The following is an 11,384-nucleotide window of genomic DNA, read 5'->3' as shown; positions in this document are numbered from 1 at the left end:
CTACTGAAATGATAAGCAATTTTAGTTCATATATACAAAATATAACTGCCGAAATTTTAATTAATGATTTGAATATTGTAATTAATTCAATTTACCTCACTTAAGTTCTGGAAAACTAAAGTTACCTGATTCAGCAGGTGCATATACAAAACTAAAGCTTGGAGGGTGCACAACTATCTATTATTTACAAGAACAAATAGTTTCATCGCAATTACCTTGGGAGCAGAATCTTCGCACCGAAATATCAATGGATTCCGTTTTACCAATACCTTCTCTTCATTTAGCGATGCTTCGAAGCGTACTGTCCGAAGTACACCTGGACAAGTACCAAGCAGGCGAAACGTAAGCTTGTATAAAATAAATAATAGTTTGGTTATTGGCTGGTAATAAAAATTTTCTATTTGAGTTATTTTGACCGAACCCAGACAGGTTTTCCTTTTATTCAACTTATTTTTATGCGAACTCAAGTATACGAAGGAAACTATGATTACTTACATGTATTTTATTGTTAGGCAATCAATTCACAACTATAGTGTTATACTGATATAGTATATTCATGGAGAATATTAACAATTAATGAATGCCCTTTGTTAAATAAATGACAACAAATGGCATACCAGGCTACGTGAGAAAACAATACCCAGCGGCTGGGATTCCAACTCCTCACTCGTAATTAGGATTTGCTTTTAGTCAAGGAGGCCACTCGTCCAACTCCTTTTCAGCATTACGGGGGGTATTGTCTGTTCCGTGGGTGTAGCACGTGTCTCGGAGTTATGTAAAAGAACAATAGTAATAAGCGTTTAAAAATAGTTGGTCTACTGTAGTTTAAGAAAAATACTTTTATTGTTAAAATTAATTTTTATTTTTTGCATTAATGTTCATTAGATTGAATTTGTTTGCTTACAATGATTAATTGATTGCACACAAAAAAGTAAAAAATAACTCATTAAAAATAAACTTATACTGGTAAGCCCATGCTAATAATACATTATTCAGTCACCTAATTGTAATATAATGTGGAAATAAATAAATAGGAGTATTTATTAATGAACAAAATCGAAGTCCCGTCCTAATCCCCCTTTCTCTTTTTTCTTCGGTTAATCTCTCCCTTTCCCCTTCCGTTTTTGAGCTAGGCTGTTCACACACCATTTTGCGAAGCTCGGTTATTTGGCCTCAAGAAAACCTCAAACACCTGAATGTATATAAATATTCAAACTAGAACTCGAAACATATATAGACAATATATACTCCATATATAGACAAATGTGGAAGTAAAAAAACTAAGTAAATATATTAAAAGAATGCGTATCTATTTCACAGCTAGAAGATTAGATAGATTCAATTAATTTAATTATTACTATTAATTATGTAATCATTAGTGAATAAACAAAGCTCAGAGGTAGATATATTAGTCTTAAAAAAAAAATAAGAAAATCAAATATCGTCGGTAGAATTCAAAGTCCCGTATTACAGAGAATTGTGTTTAAATTATGGTCTCAGATTTAAGATAGCTACTAATTTCTAATTAAAATAAACCTCAACAAATCATTTTTCATTTTTAATCAGTTACATATAATTATCAGTTAGATATTTTTTGAAATACTAAGCGAATAGAAAACCACGTTAAAATATAACAAATCCCAAGATCTTAAAATTTGCAGATATTTTACTCTGGCAGTGTACCGACAGTAATCTATTTACAAACTTAATTATTCGCTAGTCATGGCTAAATTAAAGTAACAACGTGATAATGGCAGTTAGTTGGTATATAAACATTGTTAAAAAATGGAAATCCTTCATTAATGTTTGAAATAGTTACATTATCTCCGTTTGAAGTAATCTAGTCGATGAGCTGTATTATAAATATGTTGATACCATTGTAATGTGAACTAACTTAATATGCTAACTTACCTCGCAATTACAAAGAACTTAACATAAATTGTCTCGAAAATAACGAGCCTATAACTGAATAAGAACGAATAACTAATACTAGACGCAAGAGGAACCTCTTGAAGGCGGTTATAAATGCAGACTGCCCACAGCCCCACCAGATCCTGTACCACTGCCAAGTCAGCTGGTAATCAGATATCTTCCTTCTGCAACAAATCTTCGAGCGAGTTATCTGTCCCGGCGAAATCGACAAACAAATCGGGAAAACTATATTATTTTAAATCTTCGAAGAAACTTTCTAGCACTAACAAACATAAGGCCTCATTTTGTAACTGTTTCTTATAAAGGTGCTCAAGGAAATGGTGTCGTCTTAACCGTCTGGGTCATTTCCCAAACAAATGAAGGGTCAGGGAACCACTTTAAGCCCTAATTCTAAGTACAAGAGGTTGAGCATGTCATGAACAGAGGGCTACCCTCCTCAAAACCTATTCACACCTACTGTAACAGAAGAGATTCCAGGGTCTTAATCCAACAAATCATTCCAATCCTGTTCATTTTATTTTTACACGGCTTTTTTAGTAAAACGTACTTCACTCACACCGGAATAACGGAATAAAAAATAAACAAGACTAAGCACCAAGTTATTATTGTTTGACATTAGAAGATTAAACCTTTTTTGAAAAGTTATTCCCTTTTGTTGAATCGTGTGATAAAAACTCATTACACTGAAGGGTGAATGTACGAAAAGAAAAAAAGTTCCTTTTTGTAAATGAATAACCACTGCCCCAGAGAAGGGATTGTAGGAGAAGAAAAATAAGGGAGTGAACAAAGACCAACCTTTTAAATAATGAGATCCTCCCTCTTCGCCTGTCCTTGGCGTTGGATGAAAATGGATAACAAAAAGAAGTTAATAGTTGCTAAAAAATAAAATAAACTTTAATTAAAACTATACATCGTATTCAGTAATAAAGGAAACATTTCATATGCCTGCCAAGCAGGACCAAAGAGAATAAATAAATACATTATACAATGTCCCGACATGCAGAAACCAAAAGTAATCAAAAGTAGATCGCTTTTTTTCTCTTCCTTTCCTTTCTTATTAGGACAAATTTTTTCACAGCTTCTTCTCGAAACTTAGATCATCTCCTTAACACATACTCGCAATAAATTACTCTATAAATTAATAGGAAAATATAATTTAAAATATAGGCGTGCTTATAAAAAAAAAAATGGTGGCAGTCTTGGGACTGGCCGACAAAAGTGAAATTTTGAAATAGAATAGTGTATTAAAATTTTAGTAATAATGATATATATTTTACAATAAAATTTTTATCTAATTTATTTTCTTATTTAATTATAATTACTAAATATGGTTTATTTAATTATACTAATCATAATAATTAAATAAGTAGTTTACATTACCCTTTGTATTATTAAATTTTCCACTTTACGCCTCTCTAACTAGGTGTAGCATAAATATAAAATTTTGATTTATACATCATAACAAAGAGGATAAAACAACGAACATTTCCTTCACTCACAGTATGTAACTCCAAATTTTAGTTTTCGAGATATTTGAATTCAAATGTTTAAATACTCGTTAATATTTCATTCATGCCTCTATGTGTCGGTGTAGCGCCGTGATATAATTTTATATTAGTTAATTATAGCCCATTACAAAGAGGATAAAATTCTGGGCATTTTCCTCACGTACAACATGGAGCTAAGATTTGTAGTTTTCGAGAGTTGCCCCTGTCCAAATCCGATTTATTTTATTTTTATACACCGACTTACATCAGGTTGGGAGCTGTGAAAAGCCTATATGCTATATACGATTGCCATTACACCTTGCAGTTCATTGGATACAGTTAACCCCAAATCGTTAGTAGACGGAAGCCGACACTAACGAACTGGCAGACTGCTTTGACAAGTGGTACCTCGTTACGTGTCCTTGTGTGGCCGCTGATTAAGGTAGCATTGGATCGCTTGTTAATATTACCTAACAATAATTTATCATCACTAAGAATATACTAGTACAACAAAATAGTTTATAATTAACATAAATAAAACTAATAGGTGCTATAATAGTACTATTAATAAGAGTTATTTATTATATCGTGTAAACTAGACTAGAATACAGTATATAATAAAAACCATCTAACCTTTAACTGTTAAGTAGTTTTGATAAATGATAGTAGTTATCATTAACTAAATCGAGAAAAACGAATGTAGCAGGTATTTTACTAATTTTATTTATTTCTTGAATAAGGGTGAGGAGGATGTAAATTTCTTTTCTATAAATTATTAATTTATTTATTATTAATTACTACTGTATAGTAAAGTAAGTAGCTGTCTCGATATTTAACAACTTTATAAATCTTTTTTTGGCATAATGGTGTACTGCATGAAAAGTCTACCTGTTTTGGTCGGTGTTCTGAACAGAAAGAATTTTTCCAGAGATAAATTTGTTGAACTTCATTTGGTGAAAAGGGTCTGTTTAAAAGTTTTAGGTATTTTTATTAAATTGATTTGTCACTTTAACTTAAACTTTTAATTTGCTTAAGAAAAACGTTGCAATCTGTTTCATTTAAAACATCCAACACTAGTTAATTAATGTAAAACTCAATACGTTAATTTTTAAATATAAACCATAAAAAAAAAATTTGTTTAAATTTACGTAACTCAAGTTGAATTTTCATTAAATCGTTGACACTTATATGTTTTATAAGTCTGAGTGATGTCATCTCTCACAAACAAATTTATAGGGTTCGATAACATGACTTCATAGCTGTTTAAAAATTACATAGTTCATTATTTTATCAATGTTGATGCGAGTACGTCAATTTGCTACTATAGTGGGTGTAATCCTAAAAAATATATATACCCGGGGCTCCAGTTGTTTCGTCTATATCCGAAGTTCTATAACATCACTCAATACCGATAGGATTAAAGAGGTTGTTAAGCTGATTGGGGTCTTTAACTAGTAAAGCACCGCAATTTTCAGTTAATTTTGTCAAGGTTGTTAAGGTTCACAAGAAATCTCCAAGCAACATGAAAGTCGTCTTATATGATATGTGTAACCTTATATATTTTAGTTACAGACCTGTTGCATATAACGGTATGATTGGTCATTTGTTAGATTTCTTTCTTGGCCCAGAAGATAATTCTCTGCCCCAAAGAACTTCTTAGTGTTCGAGAATGACTAACATGCAAAGGATCCGTAGAGGATACTACGCACATGGAATCACCGTTTCAATGAAACGTTTATTGTTGATACTAGGTCGAAAAATATAATCCACGTGTTCAAGTGGTCTTGCCAATTCACCATTCTTGGCTAGGAGCCGAGAAAATAAAATGTTTACATAATTTCAGATTTTTTTATAATACCATATACCGTCTTTGCTCTGCACCGATCTAGTGGTAACTTTATACCAATCGATTTTCCTTGTATAATAAGAACAAAAAGTTGCTAATCTCATTGGATGAGTTAAATGTATAACAAAAATACAATAACCAAAAGTCGCTTCCACTATAGTAGACCAAAAATATTCATTTTAGAAAAAATCAAATCAGATTCGTTTTCAGCGTCTTTTGAAACATTCAAATAGGTATTTTCAGATAAATCAAAAGTTAGAAATTTTGGGAATTGATTTATGGAGGACATATATGTTTTTAAATTTTTTTTTTCTGCCGATGTCCCGCGCTAACTTTATAAATTCATGATTTCCCTATAGATAGATAGTTTAAAAAAGGTTAAAAGTTGTGTAACAATGATTTTTTCACGGCTCCTTGAAAACTCTCGGGCACTTGTCAAATATTTTTCGACCTAGGATCACCAAAAAAAGTTGCTTTGCCATGGATGACCCCACGCCCGTAGCCTCCTCCTGTAAGCCAAACCCTGTTTTTTTAAATATATTTTTAGTGTTTTCTAGGATGAAAAATGGGTCCTTAGTTATATTATCAAATCAGACATTTGAATGTCGCGTGCCTGCCAAGGGTACACAAAGAGATGGCCGTATTGTGATGCGAGTCGAGTCGAGTTGGCGTGGGCGAACACCAAGTGGCGGAACACTCCCGTTCACCTCTTTAATATAATAATCTCCATCATCCCAGGCACTGACGTAGCCGTCGCGAACAATGCCTCCCCACTTTTATTTTGGCATTTAAAATTCGTTCTAAAGATAGCTAGCTTAGCTGACGTCCTTCCTGTAAATAAAGTTACCATTCCAGCGAGAAATCGAAAGGCACAATATTCACCATAAAGCCAAGATTTATTGTAAATTAAGTATGTATATTGTATTTGTATGTAAATAAAGACATTGAGCAGGTTAGGAAAAAAAAAACATAAAGCGACAAATATAAACTAGGATTCAAAATCTGTTAACTAACTTGGGAATAATATTCCTTTATGAAAAATTCCATTTGTTTGTTTTTTTTTGTTTAGTAGCGTCAAACTTCTTCGCCCATCAACGCAATTTTTTTTTTATATTCCTTTAATTTTATTTATTTTTTAATTTGATTATTTATTATTTTATTTATTTATTTTATTATTATTAGTTTTTCCTTCCGTTCAATGTTATATTTTTGCCAATAAATGTTGTGTTTTTAGAAACTTAAACACTAATTCTATTGTTTTATCATCGTCTCCGAGGGTTTTTGAAATATATGGGTTTAGTCCTAAGGTATTGAGCTGTGGTGTGAAATATGGACATTGTTGGAAAATATGGCTTATTGTCAGATTATTGTTGCAATACTAGCAGTTCGGAAGCGTTTCTTTTGAAATAAGATAGGAGTGGGTGAACCTCGTGTGACATTCTCAGTCTGGTCAGTACTACCTCCTCTCTAGGGCATTTGCGACTGGAGGTACCTCAGGGCTTCACACCCTTTTTAATAATTTTTAATTTACTCATTGGGCTTTTATTCCACAAAGATTTCCATTTATCTTTGATTTCCTTTCCAAGAGGTTTGCTCATTTCTGATGGAGTTAAAATTATTTTACCCCATCCCGGGAGCGCGAGTGCTTCTCTTGCAGCGTGATTGGCTAGTTCATTCCCGGCGATTCCTACATGGCTTGGAACGCACATAAATGTAACTGACATACCCATATTGTGTAAAGTATTCAAGTAAAAATGGATGCAGGAAATTTTCGGATCCTCTGAATACATACAATCTAAACCTTTTATGGAGGTTAATGAGTCTGTAATTATTGTTATGTTGGTGTCGTTCAAAGAAAAACAGAAGAGAAGTGCTGCTGCTATTGCATTTAGTTTGGCAGTGAATATGTTGCATAGTTTGTGGAGTTTAATTTTGAACGTTGAGTCATTAGATGACAAAGGCTGCTGATTGGTCTGATTTAGATCCGTCTGTATAGATTATAAAGGATTCGGGCATGTTTTGAATTAGACGAGAAAAGTGGGCTTTATATTCAACTGGTTCGGTATTATTTTTCGAGTATTTGGACAGGTCTAGAATAGTTTTAGGATGTTGGAAGGTCCATGGTGGATGATTGTTGGATCATCGTTTTTTGCGATACCTGTATATTTTCCAAACTTAAAATTCGTTAGTAATGTCTCTAGAATAAAGCATTAATTTTTAAATGGTATCAAGATTTATTAGGAGTTACGAACTAACACACCTTAAGCTACGATATGCCGTCCATTAAATAAATAGATATTAGATGATTACGATAGATTAAATATGTAGATATTACATGATTAGCAGTAGATTAAATAGATCGAAATGAAATAATCTATTAAAATATTATTAATAATGATCATGCATTCCCTCTAATAGCTTAAGATAGAAAAAATTAGTTCTATCCACCAGCTTTGCTCCTCCCCTCCCCCCATTAAATTAAATCAAATAAAGCTATCCTTTATTAAATACGAACTCCTAAGCAGAAATGACTTTTCATAACAGAAATAAATATGAGAACATAAATGAATATAAAAATAAATTATTTCAAAAATTCAATAATACAATATTGGCCAAACCGAAGGTGTGGAGTACTAACAATAAAAATATATTATATACATAAATCGAGCAATATTACATCCATGAAATGTTTAATGAAACATATATATAAATCTTTCACAAATGAATAATTAGGAAGAAAAGGAACTAAAACGTCTCCTGGTAAAAAATGGCATCATTTGAAAATACTCTAGTTCATCTAGAATAATTAGTAATTAGAAAAATTTTGTCGAGAGAGGGTGTGATATATAATCATTTCAAATAATTCTTTTAATTTATTAGTTTTTTAATTTTTCGAACAGAGATTTAAAAATGAACTACTCCTCGGCAAAAGGCCCATATATCAATATAACCATATATACCAATAATATACCATATATACCAATCATATATATACCAATATAACCATATATACCAATAATATACCATATATCAAATAATTCTTTTAATTTATTAGTTTTTTAATTTTTTGAACAGAGATTTAAAAATGAACTACTCCTCGGCAAAAGGCCCAGTAGCGGGCGAGGCAAGTGTTAATCGATAGCCTGTGACTTCATGAGCCTCTGTCTTTACTACAGCTCATCGAGATACACAAATGTAAAGTTCACAAAAAATCGATACATCTATCGATCTAATTATTTATTATTGTGTATGTTATTTATTTATAATAGTCTAAATACTAATACGATTAGATGGAAAAAAACCTATTCTGAACACGTAACATTCTAAACTTGTAGAAAAAAATAAGAATTTTAATCATTATAACCTTCTTGAATTTCAATCTCAAAGGATAGTCTGTTATCAAAAATCGCAAAAGCAGGGTGTTAAAGTCGCTTGTTGATTTATAATCTCGTTCAATGGGGTCGATACTATCGATTATAGGAGTCGATCTCACCTTAACATAGTTTAAAGGTAAAAATTGTCATTAATAAAATTTCAATGAAATAAAGAAATATAATGGGCTTAAATCTAAAATAAGCTAAATTTAGCACACTCGTATCCAGACTCCAAGTGCTGTTGGATGGTCCGCTGGATATGCTGTAGCAAATGTTCCGATGTTTTGAACGATTTGTGTGGCCAGCACATTATTGGTAATGATCTTTAAATGTCATTACATCAAATGTGCCGGCACATTTTTAACTATGCATAATGGGCTAAGCTGGATACGAGTATAGGTCCTAAATAAAGAAGAAAAATAGTCACCTGGTTCAGAATATTTCCTTGTTAGGAACGTATGGAATCATAAACATATACATCATAAATTGAGTTTAATGAATATAGTAAAGAATCGGGCATTTGCTATGTAAAATTAATTCAGACTACGAGATTGAGGAGGGGTTGTATATAAAATGTGTCGCATAAATATGATGGCTTCAAAACATGTAAATATGTGGCGAAAATCCGGAATATGAAAACAAAAAGAGTATGAATCCAATAGAATCATATCTTTTGGTATCATATTATAATTTTTTTTGCTCCTTAGTCATTTATTTATTCTCAACGAACAGTAATATAACAACAGTAATATTAAGTTTAAACAGTAATATTAAGTTAAAAAACAAATATTGATCGAACATTATTTTGTTAGATCTATCAAGGAATGTATAGACAAACAGGGAATAACTATTTTAAGGATTACAAATAGAGAACAATTATTAGTGAGACAATCGTATCATCTTGGATACCAACGTAACCTACACCAGGTTAGTAGTTGACGTTTGTTTTTATTTAATATCTCTCATCTAATTCGATATAAGCCTTCAGCAGGTATTGTCTGCTATGTGGGTTGTTCTTCATAAGGTTGCAATAGTGCTGGAATCGGTTGTAAGGAGTCTGTATGGGTTAAGTTATGTCAATGACTGACCAAGGTTCGAAATTTTTTAAATTGGATAATATATCGTGTACTATTTATTTTTTACAAGTCCCATTTAGTTTTGAGGTATGTAAGTCTAGAGGGATTTCAACAAATAATTATGAGTTTGAAGGTTTAATCAAACAGGAGGTCCTAGATTTGATATTTTACAATATGAGAGTTCTAATCCAGAAATAATTTTCATTATTTATCTTTCTCCTTTCACAGAAAGGACTTTCACCTCCTTGTATACTGGGAATCCCAAAACGCAAAATAATTCACTGGTTTTAAAATGTATGTTCCGCTAGTTTGTTAAGAGAGGACCATGTTATTCAGTAGCTCGTATTCAATTAGGAATTCCCTACTGCTTCAACCATAATTGCCGATTTAAGTAAATCCACAGAACCTCGACCTTAGAGCATTTAGATATTTTTCTAAGGTCCAATCCCTCGAGAACATCCTGAGATTGGGCAATTGACTTCGAGGGCAAACAGAGTCTTATGCTAAGAATAATGGAGATCTATTTCTGTCTTGAGCTGATTGGAGCTCCAAGCTTCGGTCCCGTTTGGGAAGGTATTCTCCTTAGGGGCTAGGAATACTTCATAAAACTCAGTTTACTTTTCCAATGTCTCTGTAAAAACCTATCCAATTATAATATAGTAGCCTCATATATTCTACATCTTCAGTTTAAAACTTTATCTTCTCTCTATAGATATAAATTTATGATATTAAATGAAGCTTTCAAATAAATATCGAAGTACTTTAAAAAAAGAGGGGGGGAAGGGGAGGTTACACCAAAACATTGAAAAACAGGAGCGAAATTTTTCACAAATCTCATACCCTCAAAGTTTCACATGATCACTTCTATCCCACTGACCAAATCCGAATACTCAAGAGTCGCGTTAAAGAATAAACTGTTATTCAGCCAACTTAAAAATACTATAGGTATTTTAAAATAAATGCCTAAGAATTGTACCTAACAATACATAAACAAATTTATTCATAATTGTCTGTAATCTCGCTCTTTAAACTAAAATAGAAAATTACGCAAAATAACGACCCGTAAGTATAAACATAAGAGAAGTAACATTTATTGCTGTAAATGTATATAATATTATATATGGATATATAAAGATCTCTTATTGATTTTTACTTAATTACTTTTTGTCTTGTTTTTCTCTTTCAATTTTTTGTTTAGCAAAATGTAAAATACAGTTATCAGTAATAAGTATTTTAAAAAAGGAAAATGAATTTCATATGGGGTATATATAAGGGAGTACAGGATAGTAACTACTACCTCAAACTAAATCAGGCTTAGGCGCATAATTATTTTTTGTTACACTGTAGCCGTGAGTCAACCTTGTGGGTTCTGAAGTCGTCCTGAGGTTCACCCAGTCTAATATATTGGGTACACTTACTTGAAAATATCACCTCCTTGTATAACTGTTGTTCTAAAAACAGTGTTTCCTTAACGAACTACTGAACCTATGTCCCTTCATGGATTGTTGCGTATTGCAGTTCACATTATTATTACCATAGGGGTATATATAAAAAATACTTTTTTTCATTTCTCAAGAATAAAATCGCAAACAAATCTTGTTATTCGCACTTAATTATTAGACTGAAAAATATAAATTGCTGAATTATACTGAATATATTATTTCAAAAA

At 31.7% G+C, this 11,384-nt stretch overlaps 1 protein-coding gene across 9 annotated transcripts in view; it reads right to left on the bottom strand.

Moving 5' to 3' along the window:
* shn (schnurri) overlaps positions 1-11,384 on the bottom strand; it is a 206,277-nt gene that overhangs the window by 124,270 nt on the left and 70,623 nt on the right. Inside the window, exon 1 of one of the 9 annotated variants that reach the window (XM_014432204.3) lies at positions 1,912-2,012. The exons of the other annotated variants lie outside the window; for them this stretch is intronic. The gene's annotated coding sequence lies outside the window, so the exon portion shown is untranslated. Of the gene's footprint in view, positions 1-1,911; positions 2,013-11,384 lie in introns of those variants that run through there. 9 annotated transcript variants of the gene reach the window in all.

The sequence above is a fragment of the Halyomorpha halys genome, unplaced genomic scaffold (assembly GCF_000696795.3).
Source record: "Halyomorpha halys isolate HHAL.00 unplaced genomic scaffold, Hhal_1.1 Scaffold1035.1, whole genome shotgun sequence".
Classification (NCBI taxonomy): Eukaryota; Metazoa; Arthropoda; class Insecta; order Hemiptera; family Pentatomidae; genus Halyomorpha; species Halyomorpha halys.
Note: the sequence above shows the minus strand (reverse complement) of the source record. Positions and strands in the feature narration are given on the sequence as shown.